Source organism: Corapipo altera, unplaced genomic scaffold (assembly GCF_003945725.1).
Source record: "Corapipo altera isolate COAL_440 unplaced genomic scaffold, ASM394572v1 24b, whole genome shotgun sequence".
NCBI lineage: Eukaryota > Metazoa > Chordata > Aves > Passeriformes > Pipridae > Corapipo > Corapipo altera.
Genome location: NW_020884888.1, coordinates 8034316 through 8054559, shown reverse-complemented (window position 1 = coordinate 8054559; position 20244 = coordinate 8034316). Strand labels below are relative to the sequence as shown.

At 37.7% G+C, this 20244-nt stretch overlaps 1 long non-coding RNA gene across 2 annotated transcripts in view; it reads left to right on the top strand.

Annotated features, from left to right (window-relative positions):
- The window catches only part of LOC113947420, a 101147-nt gene that overhangs the window by 12320 nt on the left and 68583 nt on the right, over positions 1-20244 (top strand). For both annotated transcript variants that reach the window (XR_003527717.1, XR_003527716.1), the window contains exon 2: positions 6894-6977. This is a non-coding gene — a long non-coding RNA (uncharacterized LOC113947420). The remainder of the gene's footprint in view (positions 1-6893; positions 6978-20244) is intronic.

Below are 20244 nucleotides of genomic sequence, written 5' to 3'. Positions count from 1 at the left end.
GTTAGTATCTTTGGATGGAGAATCTCCATGTCTCCCGAGTTCTACTGAAAATCTCCATCCTCACTTACCTTTTTCATTATGTTACTTGTTTAGTCATTTGCTCATTGACAGCTTCAGTCTTCATTTGTCACTACTGGGTCGTCTCCCAGGTTACATTTGAATTTGCTGCCCGGGGCCTTGCTGCTTACCCCATTTCTTTGGCTCCCATCTTTGAGCTGCTCACTTTGTATAGTTTCACTGCTCTTCTTTACTGGCAGTACAAGAACATGCAGGTAGTCTTCTACCTGGATGACAGTGATCAAGAGCTATGAAAGGACAACAGAAGCCCCAGGGTGGATCCTGAAGGCTGTCACTGCTAATCTCAACTGATTTGATGCATCCCTTCTTAATGGCACTTGCCTGTTATTAGTCCTCCTTCAGCTGTTTTTTTTAACCACTAAAAAAGTCGTAGTTCTCAGATTCCTTAATAACATGTAACACAGTGTCAAATGCAGTCCTACAGTCCTGAAAGATGAGATCTATTACACTTCATCTGTTCACAAAATCACTTACCTCATCTAAGAAAACTATGTGGATAATTTGTGTGGTGTCCTTTTGGGAAATTGCTGTTGCATTTTATCCCATTTTTCATTTACTTCTGTGTCTTTATATATTGTCTCTCTCAAAATGTATTTTAAGGCCTTTCATACTAATGAGATCCAACGAAATAGCTTGTAATTTCCCAACTGCCATCTCCTCTTATTTTTCTTCACAGATTTTGTGTAAGTAAAGAAACCATATCTGCTATTTTTCAGTTTCACTCCCAGCTGGATGGTGCTATTAAAAATATTTGTCACTGGACTAGCATTACATGTGAGCAAAATTTTAAAAAGGGTGAGTTAGTGATTAATCAGACTTCAAGCTTGATGCATTTAACTTTTTGAATCAAGTTTTTTGTTAGCTGTGGGAGTTTCTATTTGCATACCCACATTCTCATTATTCACCCTAACTTTGTCTCTAAATTTAATCTGAAAGTTTCTGATTGAAAACTGTGGAAAAATATTTATTGAAGGCCTTCCTTGTGTTGTCCTTAATCTTTTCCCCATCCTTCTTCTGCAGTGGAACATCATTTCTCCTTGTGTGTTTTTGTTGAGTTTGTTTGTTTGGTTTGTTTGTTTGTTTTCTGGGTGGTTTTGTTTGTTTGTTTGTTTATACGTCCAAAGAGCCTTTTACTATATGTTGTCATATTCTTTTCAGGACAGAACTCAGTGAAGTTCTTGGAACTTCAAGCTTTATCTTAGAATTTTTTGACTTCTCAGATATTTCTAGTTTGTGGACAGTACCTTTGGCATTCTGTGTGGACTCTGCTTATTTCCAGTACCTTCTTTTTACAAAGTCCCACTAGTTGCTGGCTGTAGCTTTGTAAAAGCTTGTTGAATTTACTGTTCTTTTTCTGTATTACAGAATAGATGTAACTTAAAAGAGCTTAAATGCAAATTTTAGTATTTTATTTCATTTTACAGTGCTTTACTATGTTAGCGCAATTCTTAAGTTCCTATGCCTACCTTTATTCTCTCTTGTAGAAATAATCCTTCTCATGTCATAAAGCTATGAAGATTATGCGTGTGAGAAAAGGGTTCCAGATCAGGGTCTACATTCCTTGAAGTACTTTCACCACGTGCAGCATTTTTTCACAGAGGTGGCTTTTTTAACTGTTTAAGAGATATGTATGCAGTATCAAAAGAAATGCAAAATATTTTGGAAGATGAAATTGCTTGGAAACCGAAGGATGCACGGATTTGTTCAGGTGCCCGGTATTTCTCTAATAGCCTTTTTGCCACTTGACTCGTGTTTTATTTCTGTCTTTTAAGTATTAGATTTTCTTTTGTCACACTGGTGATTTGCAAATATACAAGTACCGTAGTGAGTGCTCAGGAAAGTGGTCTTTCACAGAACTAAATTGTTGCATGGAAGAAGTTCCTTGGTAACTACTTATTACTGGGATTTTTGTCAGGTCTCAAGATATGTCATGGCTATGTTGCAATAACACTAGAAAAAGCATATTCAGCTGCAGACTGTGCCCCAAAGAGCTTGCAACTAAAATACATTTAAGGCCAAAGGAAGCAAACATTCTTTTCATGGTTACTGTGAAATCTGGGGAAATAAGCTAGTGTCACTCCTCTGGGGCATGTCCAGTAGCTGCATCCAGTCCCCTTGACTTCTCAATCTTTCTCTCAGTTGCAGGAAGGTTTTTCCCTTTTTCATCTAGTAGAGTCATTATCAGGAGTAGGAAATTACAGTAGGATACTGGGAATGAAAGGAGACAAAATTTCATTTATTTTCCTGCCGTTTCACTTACTTTAATAATCTGTCACTATATACAAAGCAACTGGTAAAAGGAGGAGGCATGGTATGTTCTCTACTGGTGCCATTGCATTTTTTAGCCAATCCAGTAGGATTATTCTTTAGCCATTAATCTCTTACAGGGAGGAGACAGTGGACGGGTCAAAACCTGATTTGTCTGTTAATTTACAAATTTTGAGCAAAAGGCATAAGCTGACTGAACAAAGTAGATGACAAAGCAGAAAATATTTTTTGATATTTAGAAAGCTTCCTCTTGAATTGAGTCTATTCATAAGTAATATGACACACAATTCTGAGAAGATATTAGAAAGTCTCAATAGATTTAGATTTCCAGATTAGCTGGTGAGCCACACAAATGTGACCTGAATGATGACTCTCCTGTGGTTTCTACTTATAAATACTTTTTCCAATACAAATAAATTATAAAATAAATTTTAAGTAATAATTAATGAGAAAAGAAATTTTTTTAATCTCATGGACACAGGTACTTTGAATAGTGTAATTTTTTGCTGTGAGAATGAAAAAAAAAACCTCTTCAAATCTCTTTTGTGTATAAATACATCCATTTACTTCAGTAGCATCTGTGAATCCAAATTTGACCAATAAAACTCAGCTGGAATGTCACTTCTCTGTGTGTCAGAAAGATTCAGGAGGGGTTAGTAAGGAATCTCTGTGTGTTTCAGTACTTACCTGCTGTGTGATCTTCACATCAAGACAGGATCCTTGGTTATAGGAAAGAAAAGAAAGCAGAATTTTGTTTTATAGAGTGTCATCTCCTGTATGTACAGAGCTATTACTTCCCTCTCTGGCAGTGAAACCATGTACTATATTTAGGAAGAAAGAAATAGTACTTGGTACTAACTGTACTTAGGAAGAAATACTTAACTGTCAGGCTTGTGAGATACTGGAACAGGTTTTCCAGGGAGGTTATGGATGCCCCAACCCTGGCAGTGTTCAAGGTCAGGTTGGATAAGGCCTGGAGCAACCTGGTCTGTTAAGAGGTGTCCCTGACCATGTAAGGGGAGTTGGGACTAGATGATCTTTAAGGTCCCTTCCACCCCTTAACATTCTATGATTCTATGAATCATTCTATGATTTTATGATTTGCAAAAAGAAGAGCAACAAATCTTATCAAGGTGCTTGCATAATGTTAAGGAATTTTAAGGAAAATCTGATCAAGATGGTACTAAGACTGTGAATGGAATTTCAAATACCAGCATGATGTTGCAGAGAGCACTACAAGAAGGCTCACCCAGCTTTGCTTTTACTCACCCAACAAATCTTGTGCTCAGTAATTCATTTTAACAACAACAACAACAAAAAGTACTAATAATTTTATCACTGATAGCGTTTTTTCCCCCAGTCTCTGTTCTGAAACAGTCAACACAAATTTCTGTTCCCTTTTTCTGATTGTTTGGGGTTTTTTTTCAGGGAAGAAGAAGGTATTCAAACAATTGGAAATTTTTCCATCAAGAATGTGGAGATAATAGATTAAATGGGGATGTTAAATCACAGTAATGGAAATCTGCCCCTTCTAGTATATGTCCTGGTTTTCTGAGATAAATGTTCACAAAACGGGATTTTAGCCTTAGGATTTGTACTCTTCCATGAACTTTTCAGGAAAGCGAAAGCAATTCTGCTACATGAAGGACAATCCATTTGTTAACAGCCTTTTAGAGTGATGTGTGTTGATTTAAAATTCAGAAAGACAAAAATAACTGGTTTAATTTTCGGATGTGTAAAATGTAGAGATCACTAGTTGAATAAAAATACAATTTCTTGTAATGCTTATTTGTTAAAAATAAAGCATATTTTTTATTTGGCTTATATGTCTGTGTTGATTTTTCTTATCTCTGGAGCAAGAGCTGCAATACAGATAACAGGCATAGCTGTTTACTCAGCAGTCATCCAAAAAAACTGACCTGATTAAGGTGAAAATTTCTCATTGCAGCAGTGTGTTAAAATTGGCGTGTTAAAATATTTGTAGTGAAAACCATGTTCCTTTTGCAGGTTTATTTTAATAAAAAATCCCAAAATGTTGAATGACAAAATCATACATTTTTTAATTTTAAAAAGGCTCTATAATGCCTTCTGAGTATTACAATTTAGATATTTCTTGTTCCTGCTCTGCTTAGGGGCTTGTTGTCCTGTTTGGACCTAGTCTTCCATGGCATGCCACTATCTCTGCTTTATGATTATGGACATAGTGTATTCTCTGATGAATTGAGGGAAATACAGTCTAATAATGTAGCTACACAAGGGAATGAGAATATGAATCACTCAAACTTTAACATCTGTGAGGGCCAGAAGCTTGTATTTAAAACTCCTGTGGAAAATTTAATTCTTTTCTGCAAGGGGAAAAATCGCACAAATATTTTTAATTCCCTCCAGACACCTAGTTCTTATTAACAGTTGAATATGTAGGGTGACTTCTGTAGAATTCTGCGCGGAAACATAGTGTTGTGAGTGAAAGGCTCCATCTGAATTTTTGTACAAATGATTTCTTCTGACAGGTGGAAGAGAAGGGTGATGGTGAGTCAAGAACATGTTGGGCTATTGGTGTTCTTCAGTCATACTCTGTTTGTACAGAGAACTTTTTTGTTGATATCTCTATTAATCCTTTCTCTTAGTTTGTAGCATTTGAGACAGAAAGCATTTTTTTACACAAGTGTTGTGCGAGTGGTGTGGCCCACACAGCTGAAATACATCTGTGTCAGCTTGGCATCAATCAGTCTGTGGCTCCAGGATAGGTATCTTTAAGCATCGAGCAACAAGCAGAAGTTCTATTTCAAAGCCTTGAAACCAGCAGCTGGTTTGAAAGCTCTCCAATTTGGATAGAATATTCTCAGCTTGGATTGCTTAATCAATGCTCTGTTTTCACTTCATCGGCAAAAAATAATACAAAAAGAAAGCTTCTCTATTAACAAATCATTTGTCATTTCCAAGCTGGCTGCAGAGGTCTGTGCAGTCATGTCTACTGAGTCGCTAAATCTTTATGCCTCCTCCTCTTTGGAGAGTCATTAAACTTAGAAGCATTACCCTCTACAGGGCTGATCAGGATGGCTTGTTTTAAAACATGTCAAAAATGTTGGACAGCAGCTTGTTAAAAACTTCCACATTATGGATCTTTCAGAATGACTGGCCACAAATTAATGCCAGTTCTTTTATTATTTTTAGCACAAGTTGAAAAGATGCTTACACATCGTAATTAAGACTTTAGGCTGGGGTTGGCACAAGGATGTAGTGCATCTAAGCTCTTCCAATTTTTCTTCATATTAATCCAAAATATTTTTTACTGTCTGTCTATTTCTTAGAAATCTCAGTAACTGTTACTCAGTGCCACTACAAGACTTTGCCCAGAGAAGCTGTGAATGCCCCATCCCTGGAAGTGTTCAAGGCCAGGTTGGATGGAGCTCTGAGCAACCTGATCTAATGGAAGGTGTCCCTGTCCACGGCAGGGGGGTTGGAGCTACATGATCTTTAAGGTCCCTTCCAATCCAAGTCATTCTATGGTTCTGTGATTTTATGACTGTTGAGAAGCTGCTTTTCAGAAAGTCTGTTTGCCCACACCTTCATTGTCTTCAGCTCAAGTGAAGTGTCACTGCTTCTAAAAACTGCAGTTGACCTAAAGCTCTGCAAGAGACTGTTAACTGCAACCTAGCCCTGCAGACCAACACCTCGGACCAAACCTGTTTGCCAGGGATTTGTGTCCAAACACAGAGCAAGTGATGAGTGTGTGCATATACCTGTGTCCACCCTGACTTCCATCAGGTAACCTTCAGTGCATTCTATTTGTACCCTGGTGTCTCATCTGCTTTAAGACAGTGAGCGACCTGGGGCTTGGAGCAGGTACGGAGCAGGTACATGTTTCAGCTGACAAGGTCTCTGGCAAAGGGGCAGGTGGGGGCAGCCTGTGGAAAATCTCTGTGCCAGAATTCACTTGAGCTTGGCCCTTTGGTGAACAGGAGATGGAGGAGAGGAGAGCAACCCTCCTCCTTTACTCCCTTTCAGGGGGCTTAGTCCCTATCGGAGAGAAAGAAGGGCTGTCTCTGCCCACAGGAAGAGCTTTTTGGCTCTCTGCCTTTGTATGCACCATGTGAGGGTGTGAGCTATGTCTTTCCTTTCATCCTCTCCATTATACCACAAAGACAGGCTCTCCTCTCCTCCTATAACTAGGTTTTCAGGGCTCAGCAAAGGTACAGACCCATGTTTTGCTAGAAAATGACTTGACATTTTGTTAGTGCCAGAGAGAATTGGACTCTAGTATCCAAAAGCTGATTTTAGGTCTTTTTTTTGAAGACTACACTCCAAATTAAATAATTTTGTTGTCTGACCAATTCACAGTGAAGAACTACATCTCTATTTCCTGTCTTGTATGCTGTAAGTGCAATTTGATTGTATTATGTTTATTGTACTTTGAACTTTAAGTTTCCAGGAAAAGAAAGGAAGAAAAAATAGGAGGAAGATTGTGAGATAAATGACATCATATAATTCACTCTGGTCTAATTTGTGACTTTCAGATTTTGAGCATTTCTTAATTTGATTTGCAGGTGATGATCTGCTGACAGAATAAATAAATCATAGATAGTACTGAGACTGCTCAGCCATTTGCTGTGGTATCACTTCTACATAAGGTACCTGTATCCCTCTCTTTCTTCGAGTATGTTCTCTCTTGTATAATCTTCTGTGTTAGGGGTTTTATGCACAATGAGTGAGATGAGTTCTGAAAAGTCCAACTCTGGACTAGATCCTAGGTTTTGTTGTCAGAACTGGAAGCTATAGTCAGGAAACTTAGTTGTATTCTTGTAGAACACATGAAAGGTTTAGTAAGGCTGTGGAGTGTAGTAAATACCACAGAACTAAATTACAGGTGTCACTAACTGTAGTTTTTATTGCCTTTGTCCCCATGAAGTGGATTGCATTTTCACAGTGTGTAAAACTTTTCTACTTGTCTGATAACCTGAAATTAAATTTTTTAATACTGGCACCTGTATTTGCAATTTATGACTTTCAAAGTGATGTCAGTTCCTCTAAATAATTAAAAAAGACCCTCTTGTCCAATATTAAAAACAAACAAACAAAAAGCCATAAATAATTCTGACAACTAACCTTTGGAATGGAGACCTAATTAGTTCTTATTGAGCTTGGTCCAGAGATCATTGAAGTAATTTGGAGTCTTTCCATTAAAGTTAATTGACTTTAGAGCAAAACTCTTTCTCAGACACACTGGTTTAGCAACATAGCAAATAGTCACCCTGTCACCCATCAGCAACATCACCTACAGACAGGGTGTGTTAGCTGTTCTATTTGACCTTGTTTCTGGAAAAGATGTTCCCTAAATTGATGATACCCCTGTGGGCATATAGAGGATGTAGAAAAAACTTTGTGCCCTGGGTACCTGTTTATTTGGCAGTCACCAAAGCCTGCAGGTTACACTCATTCCAGTGTCACTGTCAGGCTTTCGTCAGAAGTGTCAACATTAACAAGATTTTAAACTGTGGGCAAATATAGAACATCATTTGATCCTGGCGAAGAACTGTTTGCCTCAGCACTTGTGGGATAATGTGGAGTAAGCAGCAAATCATTGATGAATCTGTAATGCAACACTACTCCCAGGAGTGCTCAGGCAAAATTGCTGCAAAGAAGAAGGAAAGACACCAAAAGTGATTAAATGCAGCAAAAGATTTTAAACATAAAGGAAAAAAGAAAAAAGAATACAGAATTATGAGCATAACCCTTTCATTCTGGCTTAATAAAGACCATAAGGAACCCACAGATGCTGAATATTTGCTGAACCTTAATTGGTCTGGAATCATCCTTTTATGGATGTTTCTCTAGTTTTATGCCTGTGGTAATGTTGACCTCTGACTATTAGCTACAAGTTTCTAGTGAAACTTTTACACATTCTATCGAGCCATTAAATCTCATCACTGTTAAACACTTTATTTGCTTTTGTTGTTCATAGAGATAAATAATAAACATAGGTAAAAATATGCATTGATAGAACAAGGTATTTAATATTTCTTTGTACATTTAAAACGCAGAAAATTCTCTGACAATGTTCTGCAATACTTAACGGAGATTAGAGAACCTCGGTGGACTTGCATTGTCAAAATGGTACATCATATCTGCCAACACAGACAGTTGACCCTTAACCTAGCATTTCAGTGGATGTTTCCTTGTTCCCTGTCTCTGTTTTGTCTTGTATCTGGCTACCATAGTTCTAATATAGATCCAGTGGGGTCAGTGCAGGTTCTTCCACTGTAATAGCTGGGACTTGTATTGAAAGCCTTGGTACTTGGGAGATCCCTGTTCAGTTTCCATCTCTGTGGTGTATTTCCACTGGGAATATAAGTAAGTCACTCTTTGCCCAGGGTTGACAGAGGTCCTTTCTTATGCTTGAATAGTCTGCTTTGTGACATAAGTTTGTTTGCTGCTAAATTACTGTACCTAGGGAGTAGGGTTCAAATTCCATTTGGTGCCCCAGATTACTTAATGTAGCAATTTAATTTAGACAGTTTCAAATAATGACATCAAGATAAAAAACCCCCACCTCCCTATCACATTAATTATCCTCAGAGTAATCCACTCCATTTGCAAATTTATTTGAGAAACTAGGTAAGGTTATACTGCAGTATTAAATATAGTCATCTGTTTGGGTGAAAGTATTTGCAAAGCTCCAACTTATACTCTTATGAAGTTTAGATTAGAGTATGCATTCCACCTACTGATACAAAAATGTTGAGTTAATGTGCCAAAAATAAATATTTATTTAAAGAAAACAAGGAACCTTTAAGTGAGCATTCTGAAAATTTCAATGCAGTTTTGCAGTCTGTTGTGTTGCGTGATTCGTGCTTGAAGTATTGTTTTCTACTTTATTTTAAATATGCTTCTCTATTGTTGGAAATTAAGACACCTTTTACTTTGCACTGGCTGATAGTTTTGGAGGTAGATGGAGATGGTTGTTAGTCTTTTATGATTTGCAGCAGTGGGGATGTCCCTTCAGACTATATTGGCCTAAAATGATGTAAGATCTATTTAAGATCTTACATCTAAAATGGTGTAAGGAGCTTCATGTTTATATTCAAGCCAGTGGACGTCCAAAAGAATTTGTCTCCCAGGTACCATCAGAAAAGTGGTGGGCAGTGTGGATGGGCTTGGCAATGAAGCCCTGCCTGTTCCATGACAAAAGGGCCCCACAAGGCTTTTCAAGTCTGCAATAAAGCACAAGATCAAGGGATTAGGCAGGAGGGAAGAGGAAAATCTACTCTTTTTTTTTATCTGAACTCACAAAAAAAAAAAAAGAAACATTCTCAGGCATAACCAAAATGGAAGGCGATGTCTTACTGACAGAGGAACATATATTTAGCACCATGATTTATTGAAAGTGTGTGAGCTTGTTTCCTGAGAAATACATAGAGCCTTTTGATAACACTAGATGATAGCAATCTGCTCTGTAGACAGATGTGCATGTAATAGATGTGCCTGAGGCATATTGGCCCACATTGGGTGAATTCTTTTTTTGTTTATCTTACTATATGGTTTAGTTTTATTATATTGACTGTTGAGAACAATGTCTGCTTAATGTTGGAAATCACTACCTTTTTTATAGGTATGCAGATTTTAATAATGCAGTAACAGTAATGATTTTTTTCTAAGTGTATGATAAAAATAGTGTCAGTATTTTCCTGTGGTTGAAAATACTTTAAAATTGCTGGACTGGTCAAACTAATTTTGAAATAATCTATTTTTGCTGTTGTTCCAGATGATATAAATTAATAGAAAATGGACTCAGAATCTGGCTAGACAATGCTTTTGCTTTTTTGAGAGTTTATGCACTATGTTTAGGAGTCTTTATGCACTATGTTTAGGAGTCTTGCTCTATCCTCTCAGCTGAGATTAAGATGGGATCATTTTCTTTGAGGTTTTGTTATTAAGGTTCCAGATCAATACAGGACTCATGTTTGCATGTTTTCAAGTACACAGGTAGTCCATCTGAAATCAGTGAATAAAGTTCTGACTTAATTGATGTCAATGCCAGAACTCCCAGTCACTTCAGAGAGGCCAGACCTAATCACGTTTTTCAACTGAGTAATTTTGAGGCAGGGAGAGGGAGGTTTGTTCTGGTTTTTTACCAGTGAATGAAGGATAGTCTTATTTTAAGATTTTAGATACAGTGCAGATATCCACAGAGAACTGTCCAACATAATTATTTCAGTTTTGTAAAAATCTTCTGGTTTAGTAATTCCCATTCTTTATTTTGTCCTGCCTTTTACATTATATATTAATGTTAACTATATTACTATGACGACATAAAAATGTAATCTAAAATGGTTCAGACAGCATTTAGATACAATTGATGCAAAGATTCTAACTATATCAAATTTAAACCACTCAATTATATAAAAATAAATTGGTTTGTGATTACCAAAATGCTTTTGGTTTAGATTCCTGAATATCTTTTCTTCAACACATCTCTTTAATGGGAAATTCTGAAGTAGTGACATTCTTTCTGATTTAGAGCATAATCAAATTTTGAAGTGTCAGGGTTTCCTGCAGAACAGAAATTTCAATTTTGACCACCTTTCAGTGCAGTGAGTACTTAGTTCACTGAGACTGTTTGCTGACCCAATGAAAAGCTGGATGCTAAAGTGCTGTTCAAATGTGAAGCTTAGCTGGCTAATGTTATCCCTGATCAAAATAATGTGAACATATGATCATACTGCTGGACAAATACATTGTCTGTTGTGCCTTGATTTATCAGAAGATAATGAGTCATTTTATGTTTGCTCTTACTCAGACATTCCTCCCCATTTCTGGTTGACAAGATTTTTAAATAGAACCCAAGCTTTTGTAGAAAATAGAATGTTTATTTTACCTTCCTTCTGCACTCAGAAAACAACTTCATGACATAGAGTCAGAAATAAGCCATAGTCACAAGTAAGTCCCATAGCCACAAATAAGTAATAGTTTTACTATTAAAAGCTTTTGCAATAGATTGATGCACATTATAGCCTCTTTTATTGAACCTTTTATTAATTTCTACTTATTTCTTAATTTCTTGGCAGAGCACAATATACTGACAACAACTCTTTATCCACTTACCTGGTAACTTTACCTACAGAGCCACAGTGTTGTTTATCTTCAGCTGTACTGGTAATGGTCTGAGATTGACACTGTCTTTACATTATTTTATACAAATATAGTGTCCTCTGTTTAAATGGAATGGGTCCCACTTTATACATGTGGCTGCAAAAAACGGCTTTTTGGCATTTTATCACATATTGAAAGTGCTGAACTCTTGGGTAGTACAAATGCCTGTCTAGTGGTAATATCCTCGAAATGTTTCTGCTTGTTTCCTAAAATATCTGCCTTATCAGAAGTGTCGTTCACACAGTCATAGAGTCCTTTGTTCAAACAGGGCTGACTATGGTGTAGTAACTATCCCTAGCTGTTTGATGGGGACCTTTCACACACAGGCTGAGTGACAACTAGTCACATAAACCTTCTTCCACTGTTGTAATGGACCTGGAAAATCTGCTAAGCCCTGGAGGACAAGGGAGGTCAAGGAGAGGCAGGATATAAAAAATAATATCAACACATTGTAAGTGTAAGCAAATATAATGAGATTTTGCATTTAAATGAAATTTTATATACTCACAGGAGGCATCATCTAGTGGTTAAAGTATAGAATTGGGAGCTGAATGATGCTGCTTCTATTCTTGGCCACGCTGCTGCAGGTTTTGTTCGAAATAGAGAAGAGCAGAGGTCAAAAATATACCTGTATAAAAGAGCTTTCCGTTTTTAATAATAGCATGAGATAAGGCATATCCCAAAGCATTACAGAGAAACAGAGCTTTGATTGTAGATAAGATTTTTATGAAAACCAACTCAGAATTTCAAAAAAGGGACAGATCAGAGTTAAATGAGAATGGATATGGAAGGAAAGTCATACTCAGTCTGAAATCATGTGACGAGGGGTATGTAAGTATAATCTGAGGTCGGCAAATGTAGAAAGCACCAAGGGTAGTAAAGGCACAATAATTAGTTAAAGAGTCGTAAAATGTGTCCATCTAATACACCCATGAAATTTTGGTAGCTGTCTGGCAAAGGATATTAAAAGCCTCCTTTAGTATGAAAGTAAAATTACTTATAGAGAGAGATTTGTGCAAAGTTCAGGATAGAATTCATGGTGTTCACAGGGTTTATGTCTGCAGTTTGAATGGGAATGGATTCAGACGAGTTCATGCCCAGCTGTGCTTAGCTGCACAGGTAAGGTACACATGTGAAACTGCCATCTAAAAAAACCAGAGCTTAACTGAGACAGCTTGGAAGGTATGCAGAGCTTTGTCTGCATATTCTTTCTCCTAGCACACCTTCATGCCATCACCAGATTTCTTCACCATTCCAGGATCTTACTGAGCAGTTTAGCTATTGATTTACAAAGCTTGAATTAATGTGCGATGGATTTCTCTTCTGTTCATATCGTACTGCTCTATGCTCTAGATTTGGAAGCTGGTGGTGCTTGGACATTCTGAAAATGTGAAGTTATTTATTTCCAAGATAAGAAAATATATAGGTCTTTGCAATCACATATGGGCAGAACCACTTTTCTCTGAATATCAAGTGTAGTCTAAGCATCTAATGTTAAAAGGTTCCTGATGTGCCTTTTATCTTGCTCCTCTATGTGCCCTCTATGTCTCCAGCCTTGAGGCTCTGAGCATTGCATCAGGCCTTGCACCTCAGACCTGTTGGGATTTCAGAAATGGATGGCTCACTTGCAAGACTCAGTGTTACAAATATTCTTTGAGCATGACATTGACACCCTCAGTCAGCTCTAGTGGCATTCATCCAATAGTTGGGAGATCCCACTTCAAATTCCACCTCTGCCTAGGTAGATATGAGTTTGTATTTTCTGCCTCACAGGAGAAGCACCTTAAATAGCAGGCTATAAGAGTAAGCTTTGAGAAAGAGTGATGGGGCATCGAGTCAAAATTATCCTTCCCTTGGGTCAAGCAGTTCCAATTTCTATGACATCATTAAATGTTCATTGGACTGGGGGGGGGGTGGAGTCGAGGGAGGAGGCAGGAGGAGAATGAATTGTACCAAGGGATAAAGAAGAAGGAGCCAAACATTTTCAGATATTTGAAGGATTTGAAGCTGGAATTTGAGATCCCACGTGAGAGCTCCAAGAACGTTGTAGACATCTTGTCTGTATTTTGTGAGTAAGGGATGGCTTAAGTATCCATCTTCAGGAGATGAATTACAGAAGTGCCAGCTGCAGCTCAGGATAGCACCTATGTTGGGGAGGACGGGGAAAAGAGGAGGGCACCTCCATCTCCAGCAGCACCACTCTTCCAGCTTCTTCAGATTGACCTTCCGTACGTCCTGCACTGAGGCACCTAACTGTCCCCATGCATTAGGTGGTAGCACATCAGTATCCAAGTCAGGATATGGATTGTAAAGTATCAAAACATCAAGGTAGTCCATTATACTTCATCCATCAAGAATCTCAGTGGTACCTGTAAACCTCTTTGTAAAGCTCTTTAAAATCTCCAAATGGAAAGTGAAATAGCAATAGTTTTTCTATTCAGAATGGATTAAAAATCTAAGAGAGGCAAGGTTTTAGAGGAGATATTATCTTTTATTAGATCAACTGCAATACTTGAAAGAAGCAGGCCACCTTTCAGGCATGAACCTCTTCTTTGTAATCTTGATTGTCACTCATTACCACAAGGGGTTGCAAAGTCAACCTCCCAGTTTGACTCTATCTTTGCATGCTTTTCTCATTTTATTGCAGGAAGTTATATTTTCCTTTATGTTGCTGATTTTGTGATTATTCTAGTTAGTCATCTTGCCTGAAGTATAGTTTTCAGAAGCTGGACTGCATTACCTTTTACAGAGACTTTTTTGCAGCAGCAGAATACCCATCCGTCATGTTCCATCTGGTTTCCACTTCTGCCTCTGCCACCTGAATGTAGAAAGCCAAAAAAAAAAAAGGGTCCAGCATTTTGCATTTAGCAGGCACACATGCAGGAAGTATACTTAATGGTTAAATGTTTAATAGTTAATTAATAAATTTTTATAACTGAATCTCTAAAAAGAATAGCTGTTGCTTAATTTTTTGAAATTAAGTTACCCCAATGCACTTGGATTCACGCTTAAAAAAAAAGTTAGTTCCTTGAGGGTTAAAAAGAAGAAAGAAGCTGGGGACAGAGGGGAAAAATAATTACATTATATTTTTCTATATTTCCAAAATGACTGTTAGCTTTCTGTGGAAAATCAGTCTTCGTGTTCATCCACCTACCCTTCTTTGACTTAAAAGATTCTGGTCTGATACCCAAGAGTTTCTGCAAATGCTCTTCAGAGATTATTGAACCCGTTTGTTTTGTTTTCTCTCTAAAATCTTCACTAGGCTTTCAGGATTTGTAGATGTATATGCATTAATGAGAAAGCAGAAGCTGGGTGTAAAAATGAAGTAGGTGTTCAATGAAGTTTGTCTGTAGCGTTTGCTCCAGTAAACTGAACACTCTGCTATGCTCTATTTAAAGATGTCTCTAAGAACCTGTTCAGTTTTGCATCTGTCCAAATTCAAGGCATTCTGAGAAGAGATTTTGTCTCCAGCTGAGTCCTAAGGCTGGAGTTCAGCTACTCAAGCACTAATGTAACTGTGTATTTTTTCATTGTAAACAGTTTTCCTAAATTTTTGGTAGATTTTTGTTATTTTCAACTTCAAATGACAAGCAAGTGTTCTCCCAATCCCCAAATGTTCAAGAATATATTGGCTATATCCATATGAGGCTAAACTGTGACAAGCTAACACCTGTACCATACACTATGGGTTTGGTGGATTATTTATGGAGCAAAGCATCATTCATTGATATAAAGAAGAGTAATGACACCCTAGCCTGTTGTTTTCCCCCCTTTCTTCTTGGTCCTTCTAATAAAGATGCAACATATAAGGAGGATTTCAGGAAGCTTTACTTTATGAGAGGAGTCAAAATTAAGAATTGTGATGATGAAAATTGTCAGCGAGAGTAGCTCATAAAAAGTCAATTGCTTGCAAGGCATTGGGAGCTTGGCAAGAAAGTATCAAACCAGTAGCACATAATGGCTCCCTATTAAGACTGTAGGTGCTTTGCAGAGTAATTGATGAGCTCCTCTAAAACTTTGGGGAAGGTTAGACCAGTCTAAACTCACTTGCTGCTTCAGTTTAATTTAGACATACATTAATGTCCCTACAGTTGCTTGATGCTGAGGAGTAGAAGGAAACCTGATATAATTCACTAAATATGCTGTCGTGTTGTGTTAGCAAAACTATCAGAATTAATAAAACACTTTACATATATAACAAAATTAGTTACAATTGCAAAATAAATTATAATACAGTAAATCAAAATAATAGCAAATGCAAATGAAGAAATAGTAAAGTGAAATATTGCATTTAAGAGTAAAAGATACTGAAACATTAACATTGGTTTGCATTTAAGAAATCACTAAAATGATGATTTAGGATTTGATGCAAAATTTATTGGCAAAGAATTGTTTCTGGATCAAGGCACGACCGTTTGTTCTAACATCAGTAAATTCATTGTGAAGAAGCATGAGTGTAGAAAATTTCCCTCTCCACCCATTCTTCTATCTCAACTCCTTTCAGAATTGTAGATATGCTTCTGTATATCACCAGGACATATTAAAATGTAGCACATTTCTTAAAAGCTATTCAGTTCCTTCTCTTTTATGCAGGTGCATGAAAAATGCTTTTGTTGTCTCAGGCATTGATAAAGTAATAGCAATTTCTGCAAGCTAAACTACTCAATTTCATTATTTATTTGGAGAAATTCTATGGAATGGAGCAGGGGGAGTGAAATGGAGGGAATTTATTGCAATTTAGAGTTGAAGAAAATGGTAATTAGTATGAAATAAGAAAGAGAATACAAAACTTTCCTGTAGTTAGTTACTGGTAAGGTTTTGGGTATTTTTTACATGAATGTCCTTTCCCTCCCCTTAGTAGTGTTTTCAGTGCATGACCCATACCTATCTGAGAGTGTGAGAACCACTCTTAGGGTGTCTCTAGAACTTTGCTAAGAAAATCAAGTCTACCGAGTAAATTTTAAGGAGCTGTGAGCAAAAAAAAGGTTGAAAACTAATGCTATATGATAGTACCAGTACAGAGTTAGGTAATTTTTTCCCAGTATCTTTATTAAGCTCTTAAAATTGTATCCTAAATACCTTGAAGTCAACAGGAGAACTGTTACCAGCTTTCATGAACTTAGAATCAGCATCTCAGTTTACTGAGTTTTGTTTAAGTGTCTCTAATGTACATAGGAAGATGCTTGAATAAGTGATTGGAATTTCCTAGCTTGGTAATTTGGCAGACAAGGGTAGGGTACTAGAGACTGGTCCTATTGAGTGTGGTACTGATGCTTTACCACTGACTGGCTGTATGACGTTTGCACACTGACCCACCCGATACAGTTAATTTATTATGAGAAAATATAAAGAACCCTTTTTTTTTTCCTTTCAGAAGTCAGCAGCTGTGAAATTTAAAATAAAGCATCTTCAGCGATTCTTGGTCAGGGAAAGAGGCAGAATGCTTGAAGGCAGCAAAGCAGAGGTTTCTGTGTCTGCAGACAGATCCACATGGCTGGTAGCTAAATAGAGGAAGAAGCTGCTTGTAAAGATACCTGCACAAAAAGATTTTTCCTCTTAATAACAGTATATTCCTTCAAGTAGAATGGAATATAGAATAATTCCACAGAGGACGATGCTTTTACTGCAAGAACAGAGCTGAGTTTGGCCCATGAGGTGCAGAAATCTTTTGCCTTTTCCCTTATGGAAACTGCCATTCACAGGAAGACTTGGGGAGGAAAGAAATAAAATGTTAAGGAAAAAGAAGGTTATAGGAGTGGGAGGCTGCCGTGGTAGTGACCAACCTTCCACTCCTTTAAGTTCTGATGTTTATTATGTTGTGTATTCTGGGTTTAATTATGGATCTGGACTGTCGTGCTAATAAGGCTGCGCAGTTTTGTCTTCTTCCTCCTCTCTCTGAGGCAGAGCTAATTAAAATAAACATTAATTAATATGTGCTTTGAGGTCCCTGAACTTTAGGTGATTAAAATATTCTAAATAATATAACTTATAGCACATGGATCACTATGAAATAGTTTAATGTCACTGACTGTAAAATGTGACCTATCTTAAATGCCGTACATAATTGGGAACAGAGCAGTTTGAATTGACCACCTTCATATCCCTGGAAGAGATCTGTTTAGCTGTCAGTCCCTAGACTCCATTCTCAAGCCAGCCATGGAGACATTATTGGCAGAAACTTTCCATCTTTAATCTCAGTACCTTTTTCTGATGCAAAGACTTTGCCTTATAGTCAGGTGCTTAACAACCTATTGCTAGTTTTATATTTGCTCTAGAAAGTTGGAGGTTTGAGTAAGGCATTTTTTTATGGCTTTGTGCTTTTAGGAGTCTATTTAACCCACAGCATCTTTGCCCTCTTGTTATGGGTGATACATAAGAGATAATTAATTAAATATTGCAAACATTTTTACCAGCTTCACATTTCCTCTTTGCATCCATTACTGATTTTTTATGATGTTTATGATCAAGCATATGCAATGTCAGCAAAGTAGACAAGTAGACCTTTTGGTCTAGAATACTTATCTAGTATTCTAGAATATGAATTCAGTGAGCAGTAAATGTAGCAGTGAATGTTAATAAAAGCAAGAGCCGAGACTACCTTAGTCCTAAATGGGGAAGTTCCTGGTCAAGCAGGACAGCTTTTAAATGATTGGCATGGTGGTGCCACCCTTACAGCCACCTCAGGGATGATGATGCCTTCTCCTTCACACCCCTGCTGAGAGGAGGAGGCTCGCCTCCCTAATGGGAGTGATATCCTTCAGATCTCCTTCAGACATGTCAGTAAGTTAGACAGTCCTCTCCTTTCAGGAAAAGGGTTAAAGATTTGCTTTTCAAAATGACCTCTCTGCTCCAGTTTTCCACCCCCATGCTCTTCATGTACACAGTAAAAGCCTCCAGTTAGAAAAGACTCAAACCAAATCCCTTGGCTACTGAAAATTTTGAGTTTGTATCTAGATTTCTAGGCAACTGTTTGGTGCTGATTTGTTCTTATAATCACCATGGCAGCAATACTTAACTCATTTCATTAAAAAAAAAGAAGCTTTTTAGACACTTTGTCTATGAAGTACTATGCCAAAAAAAAAAAAAGATAATTTTTGTAATTTATTACATGACAACACAAAATTGGAAGCCTGCAATCAGTGGGAAGTAAAAGCTTTCAAAAATAAAGCTCCAAGGTGATAAGTTAAAATTGCTAGTTGTCACATCCATCCTACTGCTTTTATCCATAACTGCTCTGTTCCTTGTATAAAAGCCTGGATTTATTAGCAACCAGTGGAGGCCTTCAGACACCATAAGCCCTTGTAGCTCCCAGGTTAATGACTAGTATTAATTGCTACCAATGTACAAATTTCTAAGGCCCCATACCAGTTGCTATGTTTTTGTCTCAGATGCATCTAAAAATCCAGTCTCTTGCTTGATTTAATGTCACTGTCTTCAGCACTGAGGATTATGCTAAGAAAAAACCATTTACAGGTGTCATGAATAGCCATATTTGTATTTGACTGTAAAAAGGGTCAGTTTATTGCAGCAAAATGGGCCTTTGCTCAGGTTTCAAGGGGAAAAAGGGAGCTGGTGCTTTGGTCTAGCCTCCTTCTGAATCATTTCACATCTTGCAGAAATGAAAGAACTGTTCGATTGATCACTTATATAAAGGTTAAAGAACAAAGATACAACTTTCTAGACTTCTTCTTGGCTTAGTGGTATCTGTCTTGTCTTGTATTTGAAGTAGAGCCTGACTATATGGCTCCTCCAGAGCTCCTCTTCAGTGCTGTATTCACAGAAACCTTCTGGGAAGTGCTGAGACTGCCATGGGTACCATTTCCCTGCAGGTAATCCAATAAGTTGGTCCTGCCTACAGGCCACCTAAGGTTTGCAAACAGCCACTTTCATGCTTTCTCCTCTGATGTCTCTCATGCTGAGGGACTACCCTCTACAAATATCTGTCAACATCTACTTCATCATCACACTTCAAAACTATTTTCTTCTGCAGCTCCATTTGTGAGTTACCAGCAGAGTACATGGCAACATTGACAGCCAGTGGGCTGACACCATAACTTCCCACTGGCTAGGGCTGTCTCATACTGTTCTTCCCACGACAGGTAGATCACTTGTGAAAGTCCTTGTCAAAGGATATAGAATCATAGAATAATCATAGAATCATAGAATAAGCTGGGTTGGAAGGGACCTTCGAGATCATCAAGTCCAACCCTTGATCCACTGCCGCTGCGGTTACTAGACCATGGCACTAAGTGCCACATCCAGTCTCTTTTTAAAAATCTCCAGGGACGGAGAATCCACTACTTCCCTGGGCAACCCATTCCAAAGTCTGACCACCCTCTCTGTAAAGAAATTCTTTCTAATATAACCTAAACCTCCCCTGGCACAACTTGAGACCATGCCCTCTTGTCTTGCCGATAGTTGCCTGGGAAAAGAGACCAACTCCCACCTGTCTACAACCTTCTTTCAAGTAGTTGTAGAGAGTGAACATGGTAGATTCTAAAAATTTATAAGGGATGACTGAAGCTCGTGAAAATAAATCCACTGAGCATTACAAAATACTTGAAGCTTACATTCAGAGAAATAAGGTCCTGAGCTAAAATCATTAAAGGCAGAGAGATTATTAGCAAGTTTTACGTATGGTTGTACTGTTCTTATGATTCAATAACCATCCATTTATGGCCATGCTTTGTGGAGTTTTTTTAGTCAAGACTCCAGAATAAGATATTGTCAATAGTTCCAGGAGCAGAA